Source organism: Pristis pectinata, chromosome 1, assembly GCF_009764475.1.
Source record: "Pristis pectinata isolate sPriPec2 chromosome 1, sPriPec2.1.pri, whole genome shotgun sequence".
Taxonomy (NCBI): Eukaryota; Metazoa; Chordata; class Chondrichthyes; order Rhinopristiformes; family Pristidae; genus Pristis; species Pristis pectinata.
The window spans coordinates 78,195,485-78,209,159 of NC_067405.1; the positions used below are offsets into that span (position 1 = coordinate 78,195,485).

The 13,675-nt window shown below is 41.7% G+C and overlaps 1 protein-coding gene across 1 annotated transcript in view; it reads left to right on the forward strand.

The window, feature by feature from the left end:
* Positions 1–10,174: 10,174 nt before the first annotated feature.
* The window catches only part of rbm44 (RNA binding motif protein 44), an 86,665-nt gene continuing 83,164 nt past the window's right edge, over positions 10,175–13,675 (forward strand). The window contains exon 1 of the mRNA XM_052011646.1: positions 10,175–10,279. The gene's annotated coding sequence lies outside the window, so the exon portion shown is untranslated. The remainder of the gene's footprint in view (positions 10,280–13,675) is intronic.

Consider the following 13,675-nt stretch of genomic DNA (forward strand, 5'->3'; position numbering starts at 1 on the left):
GGATGCCTGTATCTCAAGAAAGGTTAGCATTTATTACCTATCTCCAATTGTCCTTGAGAAATTGTTAGTGAGCCAGGGACTGAATCACTACAGTCCCGGTGAAGGTACTCCCATGATTCAATTGGGTGTAGCTAGTCAGGATTTATTGAAAGGATTATCAATAGCAGGCACCTTGAGGCACTTAAAAAGTGACATCAATGCTGTCTCTGCAAAATCCTCCTAATTCACTGGTATGATAAATGAACCAATGTTAGTGTCCTCTCCCAAGGACTTCATCCCCAGTACTGAGGAACTAATTACACTCAATCAGCTCTATTAGACAAGCCATATCATTTACATACCTGATACCAGACTCTCAAAACAGAAACCCCCATCTTAGCTCTGTCACAGGAAAGAGAACACCAGTTGGACAGAGAGAAATGTTCAAGGATGTATTCATGAATGCTACAGCTCCACTGACTCTTGGAAATCCCTGGCCCATGACTGCTCAAGATAGAGAAAGAGCATTTGGAATGCGATTGAGTCCATGCACTGATAGTGTGCAGAAGCCCTGTATAATCAGCAGAAGGAGCACACTATCTCAAACTACCCACTACTTTCCCCATCTGTGCAACAGACTGCATTTCCCATTTTGGCCTCAGTCATTTGACACCTTCAAGTTGGAATAGAAGCAAAGTCATCCTCAATCCAGAGAAAAGCTAAGTGGAAGATGGCGTCAGCAACCCGGAATGTGGGTAACTCTTGTTACCCAGGAACTTTCACATTTCTAATCTTCTTTACTATGTGTGCGGTGCACCTACAAGCTTGGTCTGCATTTTTATACAGCATCACAAATGAAGTTGCATTCAAGGAATGCAATCCATTCCAATTAATCAAAATGTAATCAGCATCCAATTCCTTCAACACCACTCACGTACTAACCACTTCACCAGTTACATTGGAATATCTAGCAATGCTATAGAAGGCACAAATGTCCTGTCAGGTAGGCTGTCTGGAGCAAGATGAATGCAGACCCCCCCCACCCACCCCCCACAGAATTGTTTATAATGTTGCACGTTTAGCTGCTGCCTGAATGGAAAGAATCTGATGTGCAGAGGTTCAGTGTGGTTGTCACCTTCATGTCAACTGTCAGTACTTTGTGTTACATTGAACATAGCTGAAGATTGTCTGTCAGGATCTCCTTGTAGAGGCATAGCCTTTCACCCAGAGCATATGATGGGTGTTGTCTGTAGTCCTTCTGCTACCATTGGAGATCCTTCAGTTGCCCCACCCCAGTGTTTCTAAACTAGTATGGCACATACATACATTGTAGATGGGTAGCTACATTACTCTTGGGTATTCATAATCAAGTAAGACTTGTGAATAGAAAGGTGAAACAATGGGACACAAAATACCACCCCCACCCCCCCCCCCCCAGTCCTAGTTTTACTTGACACACACTGCTTTGAATAAAAGGATGATTAGTTCAATGAAATGCATTGGGTTGCAGATCATTTCATTAATTATTTCAAGCTTTTGGAGCAGTGGTTTCTTAAATGAAGTCCTCTATGTTCTAAAGGTATTTGCATAAACTTGTTTGGCATCCCTATTTCAAATTGTTTAGATCCCCAAAATGCACAGCACTTACAGAAAGAATACAGCTCCTTCAAAAAGATGAAATATTTCAGTTTTAATAACATATTTTGTACAGTAGTTTGCTTTTCCACTGACGTCAACATGCCGTCATCGATAATTTGATACATTAATGGGCCCTTGGCTTCTTTCAAACATCAGTGCACTTCTACCCACACATTCAATATTCCTGTAAAATTTAAGGGAAAGTGGAAGGGCTAATGGTCTTTAGAAGGAAGCATTTTTTTGACAATGTCTACATGATTCTCTTGTATGAAGCATTCAGCACCAGAGTAATGATTCTTTCAGTGGGGTATGTTAACACAATCCACAATTAATGGATGCACAACCAGGTTATGTAGCAAAGGTTCCTTTTTTTATTATTTTCTTGGAGTGTTCATAGTATATGCCAAGGACCAGACTCATCCACAGAGACCATTTGAAAAAAAATTTTGAAATTCCTGCACTTGCCTCACTAGTGCACTGTCTGCCCCGCTGAATCAGAGATGCGCAAATAAGAACCAGCAGCACAGCAAACTGAAGTGGCCTTCGTGGGCCTCTGCATTGCATAGGGCAGGGCTTGGTTCAAATCCAGCTGCTGTCTGTAAGGAGTTTGTAAGTTCTCCCCGTGTCTGCGTGGGTTTCCTCCAGGTGCTCCGGTTTCCTCCCACGTTCCAAATATGTATGGGTTAGGAAGTTGTGGGCATGCTATGTTGGCGCCGGAAACATGGCGACACTTGCAGGCTGCCCCCAGAACACTATATGCAAAAGATGCATTTCACTGTGTGTTTCAATGTACATGTGACTAATAAAGATATCTTAGAAGCTTCCGAGATGACAGTGGATTCCTCTGCACAAATGTATTTGCAGGCGGATAGGTATGGCTACTTTGAACTGCTGCAGAATGAATTTTATTAACTTTTTTTTGCTTTTAAAATGATTGACAAGTATTTCTAGAATTTTCCGTTTTTCAGATTTCCAGTTTGCTGTTAATTGGCTGTTGTATCTAAGTAAACAGCCCATGATAAATTATTGACCCTGGATTTTTGCTGAGTGAGGCACACATTGCTAAGGAATGCACTTGTCTTGAACTTGCACATAGTTGTTAAGAAGAACTTGCTGAACAAAAGTTTCCCCTGATGTGATTGGTGAGGCTCTAACATCTCTTGGGGTCTTGCATGAAATAATCATTCATGCCCTGCCCATGAAACTGCAGTGAATGTGTTTGACGATCAACTTTGCTGCCGATATTATTTCATGTTTTGTCAGGGAAACTAGAAAACATTCAAAACCAATTACAAATGAAACAAACTACGTTATAAAGATTATTGGAACTTGCTGGGGGGGGGGGGGAGTCACAAATTATTGAGATAATTTAAACATTTTACTGCAAGATGACATTTTAAGAAGAGCACCTAATTCTTATCTTCAGCATACCTGCAAATCTGCTTGCAGTATCCAAAGGAAATTGTTAGAGATTCCTGCTGGCGAATCTGTCAACAAGTTTGGATTCACGGGTAAGTGCTGGCAAATTGTCGTGAAACAATTAACCAAAACCCAGCCAGATCTAGGTTGTTCAGTTTGACAGTTTAAAAAATTATATGGAATTTATGATTTGAAAATGTATTCATTTCTAACAGAGTACCAGTTGAACACATGGATGGTTTACAGGAGCCTGGAAAGTCTTCAGAGTTAAACAAGTAGGTATGAAATCAGGGTGCCTTAATTTAGTTATGCAAATAGTAAATTAAATGTCAAAAACATGCTGGTTATGCAAGTGATAATTTAATCATAATTATACTTTCATATGTTGGAATTTCATTTTCATTGCATCCAGAATTTTTTTGAAATGGAAGTTTAAAGTGAAGTAGGATTTTAGAAGAGCAAATCAAGTGCATTCCCTAACCTGAAAGGACTCAATTTCTCAAACTTCCCCCATCGTCTGTCTACCTCTCTTCCAACTTTCTCCCACCCTACAAGATAGTGATAGCTCTACTTCTTGATGGCATACAATCTGGCTGACCACAAACATGGCCAACTGCAAACTAGTAACCACCTTGAGCATTGAAGTACTAAGCTTTAACCTTCCAAGAAAACTTGAACAACTGTCAACTGCTTGAGGACAGACCAAGGAAGATATAGTCACCTGTTGCACAAGTGGAATGTGTAGAATAAGCCAAATTATGACTGAGCATTCAACTCCGACCATCACTGAAGTCCTGAACCCTTGCCCTTGCAGGTTAACTTCTGATGGTATTATAACCATTAACCTGAAGCTTTTGAATAGATTGCCAAACTTGCATTGAATTATGGCTCTTTCCCCAGACATGGAGTATATGTTCAACTTTCCTTCGTCCAACTTTCTTGCATCCTCTTTCCCTCCATCCTTCCTCAATATATCTCCTCCCACCCTGTCCCCCTTCCAGCCTCTCTCCCTCATTGAGTGAATAAAGGAGAGAGAAAAATGGGAAACTATAGATCAATTAGCCTGATGTCTATGGAAAATGCTGGAATCTTTTATTAAGGAAGTTGTAACAGGACAAATGGGAAATGATTTTAGAAAGAGTGAGTAAATTTATGATATGGAAATCATGGATGATATTTGCTTGGAATTTTTAAGGTTGTACCTAGTAAAATAGGTAAGAGTGGTGCAGTTGATGGTATATTTTAACTTTCAGAAGATCTTTGTTACATGAGGTCACAAAATAAAATTAGACGCATGGTATTGGGAGGAATATATATTTATATAAGATGGGAGTAATATATAGCATATTATATACAGTTACCACTAAAGTTAACTTGCTGGTTCAGCAAACAGTTGGGAAGTCAAAACTGTATATTGGCCTTTTGCAAGAGCTTTGGATGCAATTTGGCTTTGGATTGCTCCAATTATATTTGGTCCTTGAGACCTCCTCTCAAATGTTATGTTCTGGTTTCCCTGCATAAGGAAAGATATAAGTGCAATTAAGTTTCATTTCCAAGCTTCATGAGAGTGATTCCTTCAATAGCGTGTTTGACACAGAAGAAATTAAGTATGCTACGTCTAGATACTAAAACTGAAAAGAAAGTTATTTCATTAAAACAGAAAATTCTTCTGGGGCTTGATTGATGCAGACGTTGCCCCAAGCAGAACTGCCCAGAAGCAGGGGGATAGAGTCTTAAAGGAATGGGTCAGCCATTTAGGACAAAAATTAATTGCCTTTGGCATTCTCTACTCAAGGGCTATTTCAGTACTTGCTGGGTATATTCAAGGAAAAGAAACAATAGATTTTTAGATCTAAAGAAAATCAAAGGATATGGAGTTAGTATAGGAAAGTGGCATTCAAATAAATAACTACAATTATTTTACTGAGTGGTGGAAGAAATCTGAAGGGCTGAAATGACATACTTCATAAGACATAGGAGCAGAATTAAGCCATTCGACTAACTTTTTTTTAACTCCATTCTCCCGCCTTCTCCCCGTAACCCTTAACCCCCCTTACCAATCAAGAACTTCTCAATCTCTACCTTAAATATATCCAATGACTTGGATATATCCACAGCTCACCTGTGCAAAGAATTCCATAGATGCGCCATCCTCTGGCTGAAGAAATTCTTCCTTGTCTCAGTTTTAAAGCGATGTCCCTTTATTCTGAGGCTGTGCCCTCGCATCCTAGACTCTCCTACTAATGGAACCATCCTCTCCACGTCCACTCTATCCAGGCCTTTCAGTATGTTGTAGGTTTCAATAAGATTCCCCCCCCCCCCCCCCATCCTTCTGAACTCCATCGAGTACAGGCCCAGAGCCATCAGATACTCATATGTTAAGCCTTTCATTCCTGGGGTTATTCTTGTGAAGTTCCTCTGGACCATCTCAAGGGCCAGCACATCCATCCTTAGATACAGGGCCCAAAATTGCTCTCAATATTCCAAATGCTGTCTGACCAATGCCTTATACCAGCCTCAGCAGTACATCCTTGCTTTTATATTCTAGTCCTCTCAAAATGAATGCTAACATTGCATTTGCCTTCTTTACTACCAACTCAACCTGCAAGTTAACCTTGAGAGAATACTGAACTAGGACTCCAAAGTCCCTTTGCAACTCAGATGTCTGAATTCTCTCCCCATCTAAAAAATAGTCTACACCTTTATTCTTTCTACCAAAATGCATAACCCCACACTTCCTTATGCTGTATTTATTCTACCACTACTTTGCCTACTCTCCCAACCTGTCCAAGTCCTTCTGCAGACTTCCTGCATCTGTGACACTACATGTTCTTCCACCTATCTTGGTATCATCTGTAAACTAGGCCACAATGCCATCAGTTCCTTCATCCAGATCATTAATATACAAAGTGAAAAGTTGCAGACCCGACACTGACCCCTGTGGAACTCCACTAGTCACCGGCAGCCATCCTGAAAAGGACCCCTTTATCCCCACTCTTTGACTTCTGCCAGTCAGTCAATCGTCTATCCATGCTAGTACATCAGAATCAGTTTTATTATCACTAACATATGTCATGAAATTGTGGTTTTGCCCCAAGCAGAACTGCCCAGAAGCAGGAGGATAGAGCTTTAAAGGAATTGCCTCTAACACTATGGGCACTTGTTTAAGAGCCTTCTGAAAATTCAAGTAAATGACATCCACTGACTCTCCTTTGCCTAGCCTTCTTGTTACCTCCTCAAAGAATTATAACAGATTTGCAGGCAAGATCTCCCTTTAACAAAACCGTGCTGACTTCACCCTATTTTATCACGTATTTTCAAAATTTCATCCTTAATAATGGACTCTAATATCTTGCCAATCACTGAGGTCAGGCCAACTGGCCTATAATTTCCTGGCTTTTGCCTCCCTCCCTTCTTAAAAAGTGCTGTTACATTTGTGATTTTTCCAGTCCTCTGGGACCCTCCCTGACCCCAGTGATTCTTGAAAGGTCACTACTAATGTCTTCACAATCTCTTCAGCTACTTCCTTCAGAACTCTGGGGTGTAGTCCATCTGGTCCAGGTGATTTTTCCACCTTCTGGCCTTTAAGCTTCCGCAGCACCTTCTTGGTAATAGTCACGACACTCTGTCAATACACTCTCTTGGATTTCTGGCATATTACTGGTGTCTTCCACTGTGAAGACTGATGCAAATTACATTTAGCTGCTACACCATTTCCCTGTTCCCCAGTACTACTTCTCCAGCGTCATTTTCAAGCGGTCCAATGTTCACTTTTACTCCTCCCGAATTACTCCCAAAAATTCCTGCCATTGCTGATCTGCCGCTTTCCCTGCTAGCATCCCCTTCCAATCAACTCTGGCCAGCTCCTCCCTCATGTCTCTGTAGTTACCTTTACTCAACTGTAATACTGTTACATCAGATTTCAGCTACTCTCTTTCAAACTGCTGGGTGAATTCTATCATATTATGGTCACTGTCTCCTATGGGTTCCTTCACCTTAAGTTCCCTGATCCAGTCTGCTTTATTACACAACACCATATCCAGAATAGTCTGTTTCTGAGTGGGCTCTACCACAGTCTAAAAAGCAATCTCTTAGACATTCCACAAATTCCTTTTCTTGCAGTCCACTATCAACCTGATTTTTTTCTCGGTCTACCCATATATTGAAATCCCCCAAGATCACTACAACACTGCCTTTTTCACATGCCTTTTCTATCTCCTGGTGTATTTTGTTCCCCACATCTTTACTACTATTCAGAGGTGTGTACATTACTCCTATCAGGGTCTTTTTACCTTTTCAGTTGCTCAACTCTACCCACAAAGATCCTATGTCTTCTGATCCTATATCGCTCCTTACTATTGATTTACTTTCAGTTTTCACCAATGGTGCCACCCCTCCTCCTCTGCCTACCTGCCTGTCTTTTTGATAGAATGCGTATCGTTGGATGTTTAACTCCCAGCTCTGATCCTCTTTCAGCCATGTCTCCGTGATGCCCACAACATCATACCTGCTAGTTTCAATCTGCACTGTAAACTCCTTTACCTTGTTATATATACTCCGTGCATTCAGATACAACTGCCTCAGTCCTGTATTCACTGCCTCCCTTCTCAAAGTCATCCCTGTGTTGTCTGAAGTTCAATTCTTAACCCTTTCTAAACTCTGTCCTTTTTTTATTCTGAAGACTTCCCTGTGCTCTCCTTCCCTTTTAAGCTTTTCCTCAATTTTCCATGCCATTGAACCCATCCCACCCCCCCCCCCCCCCACTGTTCAGTTTAAAGCCTGATCTACGGCTCTGGTCCCAACATGATTCTGGTGGAGCCCATCCCATTGGAACACGGAACAGTTCCCTCCTTTCCCAGTTCTGGTGCCAATGTCCTATGAAATCAAACACATTTCTCCCACACCAATCTTTGAGTCAATCGTTTACGACTTTAATCTTGTTGATTCTGTGCCATTTAGTCCATGGATCAGGTAGTGATCCAGAGATGAACCTTTTTGGTTCAGTTTTTTAACTTAGTCCCTAGCTGCTCGTGTTCCTTCAGCAGAACCTCTTTCCGTGTTCTACCTATATCATTGGTACCCACATGGACCACAACAACTGGATCTTTCCCCTCCCGCTCCAGTCTCCTCTGCAGGCTAGATGAGACGTCCTGAACCTGGGCATCAGGCAGGCAACACAGCTGTTGGCACTCTCAATCCTGGCAACAGGGAACCTTGTCTATTCCACTGACTATACTATCTCCAATTACAACTACATTTCTCTTTTCTTCCCCTTCTTGAATGGCACCCTGAACCATGGTGCTGCGGTTAGGTTGCTCATCTTTCCTACGGCCCCTGCTCTCATCCACATAGGGAACTTAAATCTCAAATCTGTTAGACAAGTTCAAGGATGGAGGTTCCTTCAACACTACCTCCTGGATCCCTCTACCTGCCTTACAGTCACACCCTCCTGTCCCTGACCACTGACCAAATTTGATGTAGTTAATCTAAGGGGTGTGACTGCCTCCTGAAACACAGTGTCCAGGTAATTCTCCCTCTCCCTGATGTATCACATTGTTTGAAACTCAGATTGCAGCTCATCTACATTGAGCTGGAGTTCCACAAGCAACCAACACTTGCTACAGATATGGTCACCATGAAGCACAATAGGGTCCACCTGCGCCCACATCATGCACCTACAACACATCACCTGGCCCTGCATCAATATTTAATTAGTCATAATCTTTCTTTTAATATGTATCTAAATACCTTTTATTCTCCTGTTTCTATATCTTATGTTTCTCTGACCTCAGACCCTCCAAATTCCTCTCTCACTAGTGCCTTTGCTGCATCTCCATTCAGATGATGGTAGGAGTTGGCGTCAAACTTTTCTATAGTGAGGGGAACAGATAACAGATTCTCCGAAACTGACAATGAATCCCGGATGGTGTGTTGCCTCCCTGGTGCCAGGGTACGGGATGTCACAAACCGGGTCCAGAATATTCTGAGGGGAGAGGGTGATCAGCCAGAAGTCTTGGTACATATAGGTACCAATGACATAGGTAGAAAAAGAGAAGAGGTCCTGAAGGAGGAATACAAGGAGTTAGGAAGAAAGTTGAGAAGTAGGGCCTCTAAGGTGGTAGTTTCAGGATTACTACCTGTGCCACATGCTAACGGAAGTAAGAATAGAAAGATCTGGCAGATGAATGCGTGACTGGTGCAGGGGGCAGGGCTTCAGATTTCTGGATCATTGGGATCTTTTTTGGGGGAGGCATGACCTATTCACTAAGGATGGGTTACACCTAAACTCCAAAGGGTCCAATATCCTGGTGGGAATGTTTAATTTAGCTGTTGGGGAGGGTTTAAACTAATCTGGCAGGGGGATGGAAACCAGGATGTTAGGATACAAGATGTTAGGGTAAGGGAGGAGGTTTATAGAAACAAGTCCAAGACAGTGTGCAATGAGGATGGCAAGAAGGACAGGCAGGTGAAAAGTCAGGATAATTTGCTGAACAATAGAAGTTCAACAAACCAGGATGTTAGGATAGAGGATGAGGTATATAAAAACAAGTCCATGATAGTGTGCAGTGAGGATGGTAAGGACAGGCAGATGAAAAGTCAGGATAATTTGCTGAACAATAGAAGTACAACAAAATCAGTAGCAGATACTGGACTAAATGTACTATATTTAAATGCACGTAACATTAGGAATAAAGTGGATGACCTAGTGGCACAACTACAGATTAATAAATACGACATTGTGGCAATCACTGAGTCATGGCTTTATGACGGATATGATTGGGAACTAAATGTCTAGGGGTACACAGTGTATAGGAAGGATAGGTGGGCAGGCAGAGGGGGTGGTGTGGCCATGATGGTTAGTAACGATATAAAATCAATAGAAAGGAAGGACATTGGGTCAGAAGAGGTGGAATCCTTATGGGTGGAGCTAAGAAATAGCAAGGGTAAAAGGACAATAATAGCAGTTATATATAGGCCCCCTAATAGCAGTCAGGATGTGGACTATAAGTTGCAGTTAAAAATAGAAAAAGCGTGTCAGAGTGACAACGTTAAGATAATTATGGGGGATTTTAACATGAAAGTGGACTGGGAAATCCAGCAAGGCAGTAGATCTCAGGAGAGTGAGTTTGTGGAATGTCTACAGGACGGCTTTTTGGAGCAGCTTATTGATGAGCCCACCAGGGGATTGGCTGTTTTGGATTGAGTGCTGTGTAACGAACCGGAGGTGATTAGGGAACTAAAGGTAAAGGAACCATTAGGAACTAGTGATCACAATATGATTGAGTTCAGTTTCAAATTTGAGAAGGAGAAGCTGATAACTGGTGTATCGATATTTCAGTGGAACGAAGGAAATTACAGTGGCATGAGAGAGGAGCTGGCCCAAATTGATTGGAAGAGTAAGCTAGCTGGAGGGACGGCAGAGCAGAAATGGATAGAATTTCTACAAGAAATAAGGAAAATGCAGGATAGATATATTCCAAGAAAAAAGGTTTTGAATGGAAAAAAGGCACAAATGTGGATAACGAGAGAGGTGAAGGCTAAAATAAAAGCAAAAGGGAGGGCATACAAGGAAGCAAAAATTAGTGTGAAAACAGAAGACTGGGAAACTTTTAAAAACCTGCAGAAAGAAACTAAGAAGGTTATTAAGAAAGAAAAGATGAATTATGTAAGAAAGTTGGCAGATAACATTCGAAAGGATACTAAGTTTTTTTAAATATATAAGGAGTAAAAGAGAGACACGGGTTGATATAGGACCAATTGATAATGATGCGGGGAAGATTATAATGGATGATAAAGAGATGGCAGAGGAACTAACTGAGTATTTTGCATCGGTCTTCACTGTGGAGGACGTCAGCAATATACCGGATAGTCAGGGGTCTCAAGGAATGGAACTGAGTTCAGTTAAGATTACTAGAGAGAAGGTGCTAGGAAAGCTAAATGGACTAAAGACTGATAAGTCTCCCGGACCGGATGAGGTGCATCCCCGAGTTCTGAAGGAGGTGGCTTTAGAGATTGCGGAGACACTGGTGATAATTTTCCAGGAATCTATAGACTCTGGCATGGTTCCGGAGAATTGGAGGGTCGCAAATGTAGTTCCACTGTATAAGAAAGGTGGGAGGCAGCATAAAGGAAATTACAGACCTATTAGTCTGACGTCGGTGGTGGGAAAGCTATTAGAATCGATCCTCAAGGATGAGGTTATGGAATACCTAGAGGTGCAAGGCAAGATAGGTCCAAACCAACATGATTTTGTGAAGGGAAGATCCTGCCTGACCAACCTATTGGAGTTTTTTGAGGAAATCTCAGGTAGGGTGGATAAGGGAGAGGCAGTAGATGTTGTGTATTTAGACTTTCAAAAGGCCTTCGACAAGGTACCACACAAAAGGCTGATTAATAAGATGAGATGTCATGGAATTACAGGTAGGATAACAGAATGGGTGGAGCATTGGCTGGTTGGCAGAAAGCAAAGGGTGAGAATAAAAGGATCCTGTTCTGGTTGGCTACTGGTTACTAGTGGTGTTCCGTAGGGGTTGGTGTTGGGGCCGCTTCTTTTTACTCTGTACATTAACGATTTGGATGATGGAGTAAATGGTTTGTGGCTGTTTGCAGATGGCACCAAGATAGGTGGAGGAGCAGGGAGTATTGAGGAGACAGGACGGTTGCAGAGAGACCTAGATAGTTTAGGAGAATGGGCAAGGAAATGGCAGATGAGATTCAATGTTGAGAAATGTGCAGTTGTGCACTTTGGACACAGAAATAAACAGGCAGATTATTATCTAGATGGGGAGAAAATTCAAAGTACACAAGTACAAAGGGACTTGGGGGTACTCGTGCAGGATACCCTAAAGGTTAACCACCAGGTCGGATCGGCGGTAAGGAAAGCAAATGCTATGTTGGCATTCATTTCGAGAGGTATAGTGTATAAAAGTAAGGAAGTGTTGATGAGGCTCTACAGGGCACTAGTAAGGCCTCATTTGGAATACTGTGTACAGTTTTGGGCCCCATATCTTAGGAAGGATGTGCTGATGTTGGAGAGGGTTCAGAGGAGATTTACGAGGATAATTCCTGGAATTAAAGGGCTTACATATGATGAGCGATTGTCGGCTCTTGGACTGTACTCACTGGAGTACAGGAGAATGAGAGGGGACCTCATAGAAACATTTAAAATGTTGAAAGAACTGGACATAGTAGATGTGGCCAAGCTGTTTTCCTTGGTGGGTGAGTCCAGGACCAGAGGGCACAATCTTAGAATTAGAGGGTACAGGTAGAAAATAGAGATGAGGAAAAATTTCTTTAGCCAGAGGGTAGTGAATTTATGGAATTCCTTGCCACGTACAGCAATGGAGGCCCGATCATTGGAGGCATTTAAGGAGGCGATAGATAGATATCTAATTAGTCAAGGTATCAAGGGATATGGGGGTAAGGCCGGAAATTGGGGTTAGAATAGTGTTTTTTTTTGCTCATGGAGCAGACTCCCCCCCATTTTTCATTTCTTTTTTCTTTTTCCCCTTTTCTTTGGAGCAGACTTGATGGGCCAAATGGCCTACTTCTGCTCCCTCGTCTTGTGATCAAAGCAGATAGTAAGTGTTAATCTTTGCACATTATCTGGTATGTGAATAGACAAAAATGATGAAAATAGAAGTACGGTGAGAAAAGGATGTTGTGGTGGAAATGAGTTCAGGAAATGATGTAATGTTTAATCTGGAGAGGAAATGTAGAGAAAAGTTGTGAAGGTCAATAAAATAATGCAACCTTTTGTTTTCCAGAAGATTCAACCTTGTTCATTTTACTTTTCTATTTAGTCAGCCTTTCTTATTTTTCAATATTTTTTAATATTCCTCTGCAGCATAATATTCTGTTCAAGGAAGTAGAAAGGAGCTCTCAGGTTGCCTGGTGTGGGAGGGAGATGTAGAGGCATTGGACATGCACTGTAAGAATGATGCAATTGCAGACAGGAAGCTGTTAAAGTGGCAGAGGATGCCAGAAATATTGTGAATGTAGGTGGGAAGAGATTGTACGAGAAAGTAAAAAGTTCTGTAGGACAAGCACAGGCTGAAGAGAGAGTCTGTTACTGAAAACTAACTTGTTTTCTCTTTCCCAGCTCTAATGAAGTGTCTAGGACCTGAAATATTAATTTTCTTCATTTCATGGATGCTTCCTGAACTGCTCAGTATTGTCAGTACTTTCTGTTGTATTTCAAATTTCCAGTATCTGTAGTTTTTTTTTATTTTCATTTAATAACAGATCTACCAGGATAGTACTGCTTGTGAATCTCAGGGAGGTAGAAGAGACTTTTGTAATTGGATTATTATTGTCACATGTACTGAGCTGCAGTGAAAAACTTTGTTTGCATGGCATCCAGGCAAATCATTCCATACGTGAGTGCATTGAGGTAGTACAAAAGGAAAACAATATCAATGCAGAATATAGTATTACAGTTACAGAGAAAGTGCAGTGCAGGTAGACAATTAAGGTACAAGGGCCATGACAAGGTAGATTGAGGGATCAAGACATCATCTTTATCATTCCAGAGGTCTGTTCAGGAGTCTTATAACAGCGGGATAGAAGCCATCCTTGAGCCTAGTGGTACGTGTTCTCAAGCTTTTGTATCTTCTGCTCGATGGAAGGGGGAAGAGAG